The 11,216-nt window shown below is 37.6% G+C and overlaps 1 pseudogene; it reads right to left on the bottom strand.

Moving 5' to 3' along the window:
* Positions 1-897: 897 nt before the first annotated feature.
* On the bottom strand, positions 898-2,172 carry LOC149990953 (nucleosome assembly protein 1-like 1 pseudogene; annotated as a pseudogene).
* Between the last annotated feature and the right edge of the window lie 9,044 nt (positions 2,173-11,216).

Here is an 11,216-nt window from a genome sequence, read left to right as displayed (position 1 = left end):
TTATTGAGCACCTACTATGTGCTAGGCATTTTGCTAGGGGCTGAGATAAGGTGCAGGGAACACTGTTGATGGAGTCCCTGCCTTCATGGAGCTTACAGTATAGTGGGGGGGGGATAAATAAACAGGAAGCAGGACCCTCCAAAAAACAATTATCTTCTGGAGGGTGCGCCCCTTAGTACAGGGTTCCCCTGCCAGGTGAGTGTTCTAGGAGCCCACCTGTATCAATGTAATAGCTGGGATTTTTGTGAGAGGCTGTGTTCAGTTTCAGTGAAGTTTTTTTTGAAGACTCTTTCAATGTGTTTGCCCATTTCATGATGGCTGATTTACAAGCTCACCTGCCCACACTGTACTGAGAGTTCAGCAGTTTTTGACCAAAAACAGCATGAATCTCATTCCCCATCCTCTCTATTCACCTAATCTCACCCAAAGTGGCTTTTTTTTTTTTTTTAATTTTCCTGGATGAAAAAAGGCCTCAAAGGGGAACGGTTTGCCAATATGGAAGAGGTAAAATGAAAAATGGCAGAAGCACTAAATGCCATAAAAATCGACGAGTTCAAAAACTGTTCTGAGCAGTAGAAAAAGCACCTCAATAAATGTACTGCATCAAATGGAGAGTACATTGAAGATGACTGAAGTTTAAACATGTAAGAATACAAAAATTTTAAAATAAATTCTGATTTTGGGGGTTCCCCCTCATGTATGTTAGGTGGTGAGATATGCTAAAAAATAAAATAAAACAAGGTAAAGGGGGGACAGAAATCTGGGTTGGAGGTTAGTCACTATTTTATTTTATTTTATTTTTATATTTGACATTTTTACTTTAGGCTGCAAAAACAAAAACAAGCAAGCAAACAAACAAACAAACAAATACTTGAAATGAGCTTGTCAAATGGTGAAAATTCATCCTTTCCAGGGAAGCAGAAGGTAGACCAGTGCAGGTTATCCTCAAGGCCACACACATCCTGCTTCACTGCTGCTTGCACTCTGTGGGTTTTGATCCTTCTTTGAGTCATAGTCTGGATCATTTTCCTCATCTTCTTCCTCTTCCTTATCTGCTTCTTCACCTTCTTCATCATAATCATCATCATTATCTTCAATAGCTTCTCCAGTAAAGTACAACACTGATCTTGGGATTATACACTCAAGTAAAAAGTGACCAATTTCAAAGTCTGCAGCAAGGATAGCTTCAGCAGCATCATCCAGATTGCCACTCTCAGGAATTTCAGGAGGGGCAAAAAAATTAAAGAAAGGATCATTGGAAACTGTTTTGGTCACAAGACAAACTATCCCACATCCCTTATGTTTCTGCTTCTTTTTAATGGTTTTCAAAGTGACATTCTTCCCTTTTTTCCAATCTATCTGGCACCCTGTACAGCCCATAATTTCTGGTCCATCGAAAGAAAAGGGATCAGAATCATCTGTTTCTGACCTCATCCTATATGTCTTTGTCAACACTTCATTTGTGAAATATTCATTGGGTTCAAAGCGAAATTCTAAAACAAAGCTCATAGGCTGGCCAGCATCAGAGAACTTCACTTTAATATCTTTCAAGTGCTTCAGAATAAGCTCATCGTGTTCCTGAACCATATCACTGAGCAAGTCAACATTCTTAAAAACAGTCAACCAAAATTCAGGAATTCCTTTGGGGTCTTGTTTTACTTCATCCTTTTCCTCATCTTCAATCTTGGCCTTTTCTTTCAGCTCCTCCGAAATTTCATCTTCCTCATCTGGTTTCCATTCACATTCTTCTTCCGTAGGTTCATAAATTGCATTAATAATCTCGAATCGCTTATTGAATAAAGGCTGATAGAGAACAGCATACTTTCTTTCAAGATCATGAACTTCGTCATAGAACTTGGCTTCTATCTGTGCACATTTAACTTGGAGGTTTTTGAGAACATTCACTCGTCTTTTAACTACCTTCGGCAAGCTTTCAATGTATCCTGTTGGTGTTTCTACCAGACCATCAAGGCTTTCTTGGAGGGATGCAAGAATCTGAGGATTTTGCATCATCTGAACAGTCAGCTGATGCGCTTTGATTTTTGTTTCTTCACCAGTCTCTTCTTCTACTTCTTCAACATCATCCAAATCTTGATCAAGTTCAGACTGTTCTTTGTTGTCAATGTCTGCCATGTTGTAAGAACTCCAAATATCAATGACTAGTACGGGAAGCCAGACTGCCGGAGCTGCGCAGTCAGTGACTCAGGGTGGTGGCAGGAGGAGCAGGAGGCGGCGCTGGGAGCATATGGCCCTAAAAAAAAAAAAAAAAAAAAAGTCACTATTTTAAATAAGGTGGTTAGGAAAGACCTTTTTTTTAAAAAAAAAAAACTTATTTACTTATTTACTTATTTATTTTTAGAGAGAGGGGAAAGGAGAAAGAGAGGGAGAGAAACATCACTGTGTAGTTGCCTCTCACTCACGCCCCCAACTGGGGACCTGACATGCAACCTAGTCATGTGCCCGGACTGGGAATTAAACCAGTGACACTTGGTTCACAGGCCGATGCTCAGTCCACTGAGCCACAGCAGCCAGGGCTTGGAAAAAACCTTTTTGTTATGAATAGAGACCTGAGGAGAGATGGAACCCAGATATGGGGATTTTTGGTAGGAGATCATTTCTAGAGTTAGAGAAGAACCAGTGCAAAGGATTCTAGGCTGGAGTGTGCTTTTGTGCTTGAGGAACAATGAGGAAGCCAGTGTGTCTGGAGTAGTATAAGAGAAGATAAAGGCAGAAGATGAGGTCAGAAAAATAGTGATATTGACAAGATGAGGGGCAGGGGAATGCAATCATATGAACCTTTCAAGGAGTTCGGTTTGTATTCATCTACTTGAAAAACATGATGGTGGTATTTAAGAAAATATCTCTAAAACTTGGCAGGACAATTCTACTGTCCCTATGAAGCAAGTAATATGCTCACTGCCCAGGAAGTTAGAGTGATGCACTAATTAAGTCATCCATGTTATAGAAGTTGTCAGAATGTAGCTTGATAGCTTTTCTTAGAAATAAAAAAATCAATTTGGTACATGAGAAAGACTATAAAGACCATGAGATGGGAAGAATTACAAGTGTGGCCAGTATCTTGGTGTATAAATAAAGGACTCTTGGTGCCAAGAATGAGGTTCTTAAAATGAATTTGTTAATCAGGTAATGTTTCTGAAATTGGAGTTTGAGGTTTCTTCACTTCTGCAAGGAGCAGATAGAATAGAGAAGGCAAATAATGTTGAAGAGGTTCAAGGACATGGCAGAGACCAAAGCAATAGAGCTCTTTTGAGCTATCCCAACCAGTTGCTCTTGACAGAAATGAATTGTCCCCACCACCTGCCCAAACATAGCTACTTTTACCTTTATCTCCCCTCAAATCTGCTGAAATTCAAGAGGGAAGACATACAAATGTTCTGTATTAGCAGCACACAAAACAATGATGTCGACCCTTTTCTTGGGTAAAAGATCCCATTGAGAATCTGATAAAACTATAAAATATCCTTGAAAAAAGTTCTATATACATATGAATGTAAATTTTTACTAGTTTTCATAGATTCATGGATGCCCCTGATGCCCATCCATGGATGCTCTTGGAGGAATGTGAAATTCAGGTTACCTAACTCTTTACTAAGACATCAATCAAGCTTTTGCTTTAATAAAGAGGCAAATGTGGGACATAAAGAACTATAAGAGGAAACTCAGGAATCATTACTCTGATAGTGTTAATTGAGGTAATTTTCTCACCTACCTAATTTCTCTGGACCCTGAATAGCACTCTTTGTTTCTGCTTTTCTCAAGTGCTGACCATATGGTTTACACAGGGATTCAGAGGGATGTAAGGCAATGACTTGTGAGAACCCCTCTGCTTTCTTAACCTCCCATGGGAAAGAGATTTGGCTACATTGTCTGAAATAAAGTCAAGAAAAAGAAGAGCATTTGGGATACATCAAGGGATCCAAATCTCCTTTCATTTTTAAATTCTTCCAAAAAGAAGGATGTTATTTTCAACCAGGTTCAGGCATATGAGACAGCCCCAGGCTGACTGTTAATGCTGATGTGAGTACAGGTTTCACAGAGATTTGTTCCATTGGGGATATTTTTCTTTGTCTAAAAGCTTCATTTTTTGTGCATGATTTTTTAATCCTCTCAGCAAATATTCAATGGAAAGAGCTCAGGGCTGAGCCAAAGGCAATTATGAGGCATTTATAGAACTGGAGACTGACAAGTGGTAATTATTTGGAGATGCTTGTTTTCCTCACCTCTTCATCACTCTTTTCAGCCCCACCCCGCAACTTCATATGGACAGACCTTTCACTTTATCTGACTCATTACCAAAGTTTGCCCTTATCACTTCTACATTATGTAAAGAAATATCAATAATAAAGCCATTTGGGCTACTTCTCTGGCACTGAAGTTAGTTAAAAGTCTGATGATTTCATGCCAATGATAAATGTCTTTTCATTACTTCCTTTCATTAGTCATTGGGATAAGGAAGAAACAGATTTGATGGTGTTCAGTGTGCCTTATATGTTCCCCTGGAAGCAAAATGAGTTTAATTCATTTCTACAATCTTACCTTTTGTTCCCCTTGGCAAAGAAGGTGCTCATGCTGCTTTAATTTATTCAAAGCAATGACTAATCAAACTATTTTGCAGCAATTCTGTTCCCAACCCTGACCTCATAGCTTCTTTGATAGCAAACTCTCCATGTTAACATTCATACGGGTTTGCAAATGTAATGCCAGAAACAAAGGTAAAGGAAGTATCTCCTGTGGGTCAGGACAGTTTTTAATGTTCTTATTGAGCAATTGAGTAAATCCATAAAACAAAACAGCATTTGGGAGGCGGTGGTTCGTCTTGTCAGATTTCTCAGCTTCCAAAGACCAGTCAGAAACAAGGGGATAAAGTTTATAGTATCATGTCTAGGGCACTTACTTCTTTAGTTGAAAGTGCTATCTTCATAAGCTTAAGAAAATCAAACACAACCATAAAAGACTATAGTTGTACAGCTTTACAAGATATAGTACTATAGTTTTTAGGGCTGTAAATGGGGCCAGAATAAGGGTGGAGATTTCTAATTTTTGCCCAGTGTTCTGTAATTTAGAATATGCTGAAAAAAAATTACTTCGTTGTTGGCTCCAAATGTTACTGGTTGATGGCTAACATAGATATGTAGTGTACTTTGAAAAGCATTTAGGAAACTCTTAATGGAAATTTGTACAATTTGGGACTGGAAGAATAAAATTATTCCTCACCAGATTGTAATTTCCATTAGGGTGGGACTTGGGACTTTTTATGCTCACTGTTGTATCTCCAGGGTCTAGAACAGTGCCTGGTCCATGATAGCTTATTATTACAAATTTGCTGGATTAATGAATGACTTGCTGCTCTGGTAAGAATTTGACCTTACCTCCTTTCCTGCCCAGCTGCACAAGCATATGGGAAAGAAAGATTGTACATTAACTCAGCTAGGTAGCAGTCCTGTTAAAGAAGGTGGGAAGAAACCTCCTCTCATGCCCTAAAAAACTTCTGAAGTCTTTCTTTCCCCTGCAGGTTTATACTACTCTTATCTCCACTAGAGAATCAGAATCCATAAGACTTCGGTTCTTTATTGTATTTTTCTTCAATAATGTTCATAGTCTTTTCAAACTGAGACAGATTTAGGAAGTTGGGTGAACTTATTCACGTCCCTAGAGGTCCTTGAATATCCTGTGAAAAAGCATACCAAACATTGCCCCAGTCATTCAAAAGCATCCAATAACTACCAAAATACTTATTTTTCAAACAGGTACAACAATTGTTATGTAACTGAAGTCTAAACAATGAAAAATGTCAAACAGATTTCTTCAGCATTTTCTACCTACTACTTTGATGAAAAAGAGTAAGCAAACTGACATAAGAAATTTATTTTTTTAAGCAATATCCAGTGACTGATTAGAACTTGATGCATATTAACCCCAAGTTTCTAAATTATATTTTGAGTGCTAGATGATAAGAAATCATATTCTCATTTGGAACATTAGAGCTATAAGCAAGGTTCAATCACTGAAGAAAAAATAGTCATTCTGAATAGAGTAGATTTGCTGTTTTTATGTTATTATATGCTGATTGTTTGAAAAATTGCAATTTATATAAAGTAAAAAGAGGTAATAAATTTTCATTGCCCAGAGTAATCAATTGAGACATACACCATTTCCCAATCAAACTGAATAAATGAAAGTTAATTGATGAACTATTTCTGTAATGGTTTTTATATTTTGATGTACTTAATAATCAAGGTTATTTTTTCCCTGAGATAATTTGCCTGCCAGTATTTTGATGATAGATCCAAGATCAAAACAATCAGGTTTTCTGTAAGCTACCATAATAACAGAGAAATATATACAATTTCTCGTTTATACAACTATTCATTTCTATAAAAATAAAACTCTAATACTTGTGTTTGTTCGAATATAGGATGATGTAGATAGTCTTAAAGCATACACTTTTAAACACAAGTATACAGAGACAACTAGGTCCCATACTTCTAAGATTTTCTTTTTTTCTTTCACTTTCAAAAAGGTTGATTAAGATATGTTGTCAGAAAACCAAAAATAGCAAAGTTAAAGCCACCAAGTCAATAAATAGCATTTAGTAAGAGCTTACTGTGCATATAAAAACAGTTCACAAACTGGGAACTTTCTAATTCAAATACTGATATTAAGCTCAGGGGCCTGATGTTACAAAATGACTTAAAAAGTGAAAATGAAGTTGTTTAATCTTTGTAATGATTGGTTATTATAATGGAATTTCCAGATGGCAAGGTTTTGATTAAAATTTGATTATCTTATACTATTTTTAAGAAGATGACAAGCTTTTTATAATTATTGGAGGCATTTCATTTCAACTAAGAAGCTGAGCTTCCTTGGGGATAATTTCTACTTATTGCTTCTATTGCTTCTTTTCCTATATATATAGGCTATAATTTCTTATTTCTTTGTGTGTATTATACATTTTTGTAGAAACTGGACATTTTAAATAACACAATGTGTCAGATTTGAAAATCAAATTCCCAAGCCCCAGGGTTTATTGTTGTCTTTTGTTTTTGCTATACTGTTCCTGTTTGTTTATTTAATAACTTTACTGTACTAAATCTGTAAAGTTTGTATTTTTTGTCACGTGTGGTCACTAAAGTCTCTGCTTGGTTATCCTAGTGGTTAGGCAGTAAGAGGACTAAAGTTTCTTTAAATTATTTGAACCAAAAAGTCTTTTTGCCTTTGCAGAAGGTCTCTGTGATTTTGTGGGCATGCTTTTAGCCCTCTTAACAGATTATAACTCTGCCTTACCCTTTTCCTCTTGTTTACATGTGCAGAGCGTCAAAGTCAGCCAGAGGATGGAGATTAATGTCTTCTTCTTCTCCTTTTTTTTTTTAAATTTTATTTTTTTGTTTTTCAATTACAGTTGTCCCATTTTTTCCCCATTTCTCACCCCTCCCAGCCCACCCTTTCTCCCACAATCATATCCCTCCCCGTTGTCCATGTCCATGAGTCATTTATACACACGTTCCTTGACTAAACCCTTCCCTTACTTATCCCCCTTCTCTCCCTCCCACCTCCCCCTTTTGACTCTTATTCTGCTCCTTGTCCTATTTAGTTCATGGACATGAACATGGTATTTGCTTCCATTTATTTGTATCTTCCTTAATTTGTTTCTTCAATGTTACGTAATTTTCAGAGTACAGGTCTTTTTTCTCTTTGGTTAAGTTTATTCCTAGGTACTTTATTTTTCTTGTTGCTATAGTAAATGGTATTTTCTTTTTTGTTTCTGTCTCTAATATTTTATTGTTGGTGTACAGAAATGCCTTAGATTTCTGTATATTTATTTTGTACCCTGCTATTTGATTGATGTCTTCTTAATTCATTCTTGGGCAAACATACAGTCTTGCCCATTTACATGGTTTTTTAGATCCCTAGAACTATATTCAAGCATTTCAAAACCTCCAAGTGCATCTTTTTCCCCTAACTTTTCCTTATAAGTTTTTAGGTCACCTTATTTGTCCCAAGTTTTATTGTTGTCTTAGACACTAATGATATTAAACAACTGCCACAGATTATCTTCAAAGCTTTAAGGAAAATGCTGCTGGCACTGAGAAATGTCTGTGTTAGGTCAAATAAAGAAAAGCCCTGTGAACTGGGATTTCAATGGAACTGCAAGACAGGTCATATAATGACAATTCTGAGTAACAGTTTGGGGAAGCTCCAGATTCATTCTTCCCCATCCAGTGGCCACGGGGCTCCTGCTTTTCATCCTAAGTGTGGGGCTGTCAGATTGCAAGATTGCTGTGGAGCTAGGGGTGGGGGTTGTGAACAGGCCAAATAAAACATGACAAAGCTACTTTTCATACTGAGGTTCAAATATTTTTCTGGAATAAATGTTGATCAGATTGTTGAAAGCCTGGGATTAATTTCCAGAGTTCTGAAAAAGTTGATTTTCCATTTTTTAAAAATAATTTATTTATTTGTTTGTTTGTTTATTTTCTTTTTAGAGAGAAGGGAAAGGAGAAAGAGAGGGAGAGAAACATCACTGTGTGGTTGCCTCTCACTCGCGCCCCCAACTGGTGACCTGACGTGCAACCTAGTAATGTGCCTTGACTGGGAATCGAACCAGTGATACTTGGCTCGCAGGCCAACGCTCAATCCACTGAGCCACAAGCAGGAGGATTTTGCCATTTTTTTTTGGCCAGTGTTCTCATTTGTTTTATGAAGGAGTAGCTTTTAGGAGGTCCTTACTCTGTATTCTCACTGATGTAATTCCTGTTATTAATACTTGGTTAACACATGCATAGTTTTAAGTTCAGATTTCATCAAAATGCATCTTTGACTTAGTATGGATGACTGTATTTTAGGACAAGTTTCCATCAGTTTGCTATCACATTGCGCTTGTAAGTTTTAGTGGCTATTGCTTATGTGTTGGCTATTGGGTTTCAGCTCAAGAAATTATTCTGGCTATTATCTTCCTATAAAACCTATTCTGAAATAATTTCTCAGATGGTTTCAGCTGACTTGTTTTCATAAGTTTTTTCAATGTGTTTAACTTTTCCTGAAGAGACAGCAGTGTTATCACCTGGTTCTGAACTGCAGGGTCAGTGTAGAGGTTTTTGTAAGATAAACTAAAAATGTACTAGATAGAGAGGGTTGATGAAAGAGAAAGATAGGTTGATCTCACTCAAGTTGATCCTGCAAACAAACATTACACAATGGAGGGAAAAAATATAAGGGAGGTAACCAATAAAATCAACAATCAGGAAATGAATTCATTGTGACTAAATCAAGAGTAATCAGAAAATAATATTAAAATATGTTTGTTTAAAATTGTCAAATATACATAAAGACATCCATTAAAAAACACAACAAAATTCTACACCAGGTATATATTAAACAAAACATAACTACAGCCCTGGCTAGTGTGGCTCAGTGGATTGAGTACTAGCCTGTGAACCAAAAGGCTGCTGGTTTGATTTCCAATCAGGGCACCTGCCTGGGTTCTGGGCCAGGTTCCCAGTTGGGGGCATGTGAGAAGCAACCAATTGACATGTCTCTCACACATTGATGATTCTCTCCCTCCTTTTCTCCCTCCCTTCCCCTCTCTCTAAAAATAAATAAATAAAATCTCAACAGCAACAACAACAACCACAATTCAAAATCTTAGAAATAAAAAAAAATACAGAAACTAAAAATTTAAAAACTAAATAAATTCTAGGCTGTAGATAATAGTAGCAGAGAAGGAAAACTCTGATTCCAAAAAACCTCCGCTGCCTTGCGGCATACCTCTTCAGGGGAAAGGCTAAGGGAGTAAACCCCGACAGAAAATCCGGAGCCGGAGTCCCTAAGGCGGTTTGACGTTGTAGTCAACACCGGCAACTCCTGCGGCGCACCTGAAGCCAAGCTGTATTGACTCCGTCTTTCCCTTGGATCCTTCAGCTGCGAAGAGAGGGGGGGTCTTCTGCATGGGCAACAGCAGACCCTCCATATCACCCTGCCCAGGCTCTGTAGCTTCAGCTCCACTGGAGAGGACACTCCAGCGTCATCGCAAGATGTCGATTCAACACGGGAGGAGACAGATACCGTGTCACTCCCGAGTCGGACTGCACAACCATTCTCGGCGGTGCAGATAGACTCTTAAGCTACACCATCGTCTCTCGAGACGGACGGCTGCCGCCGACGACGACGAGATAATAGTAGAAAGCAGATTTTTCACTCACAGTGCTGAAGAGTATATTGATCTTGAATTCTTTAATCAGATAAACTGCCATTTCTGAGTGAGTTGCAAAGACATTTTGGGATGTAAAAAAGGACTAAAAGAATTTACCACTTTCAAAATCTCTTTATTCTTTTTTTGAGGAGGAACAAATTTGAATGATTTTACTACCTAAAATAAAGATTTGCTATAAATATATTATAATTAAAACAAGTTGATGTTGGTGCAATTATCTAGTGGAACAGAATAAAGAGTCCAGATATAAACCCACATGTCTATGTCCACCTTACTTATGACACAGTGCCACTGTTGTAAGGAAGGGTTGTTTTTCAATAAAATAATGTTGTATTAATTGGCTATACATGTGGCCAGAAAGAAATCTTTATTTTTTATCATTGACACTATTACAGATGTTCCCTGGCTCCCCACTTTTGTCCCCCTCCATACATACTCAGCCCTCACGATGGACCTTCACCTCATTGTTGTCTGTGACCATGGGCTATGCATATATGCATACAAGTTCTTTGGCTACTCTTTCCAAGTGTCCCCCATCCCTCTCCCCTCAGAGATCTTTCAGTCTGTTCCATGTATACATGCCTCTGGTTTTATTGTTTGTCAGTTTGTTTTGTTCATTATATTACACATATGAGTGAGATCATATGGTAGCTGTCTTTCTCTGACTGGCTTATTTCACTTAGAATAATCTCCGGGCACATCCATGCTGTCAAGAACATGAGTTCCTTTTTTTTTTACATTGGTGCAGAATTGAATTGTGTAAATGTACCACAGCTTTTTTATCCACTCATCTAGTGATAGGCACTTAGGCTGTTTCCAGATCTTGGTTATTGTAAATAACACTGCTATGAACATAGAAGTGTATATATTCTTTTCAGTTGGTGTTTCGGGATTCCTAGGATATATTCTCAGAAGTGGAGTTGCTGGGTCAAAATATAGTTCCATTTTAGTTTTTTGAGGAAATGCCACACTTTTCCAGAGTGAT

Source organism: Furipterus horrens, unplaced genomic scaffold, assembly GCF_987537825.1.
Source record: "Furipterus horrens unplaced genomic scaffold, mFurHor1.1.pri manual_scaffold_17, whole genome shotgun sequence".
NCBI lineage: Eukaryota > Metazoa > Chordata > Mammalia > Chiroptera > Furipteridae > Furipterus > Furipterus horrens.
Note: the sequence above shows the minus strand (reverse complement) of the source record. Positions and strands in the feature narration are given on the sequence as shown.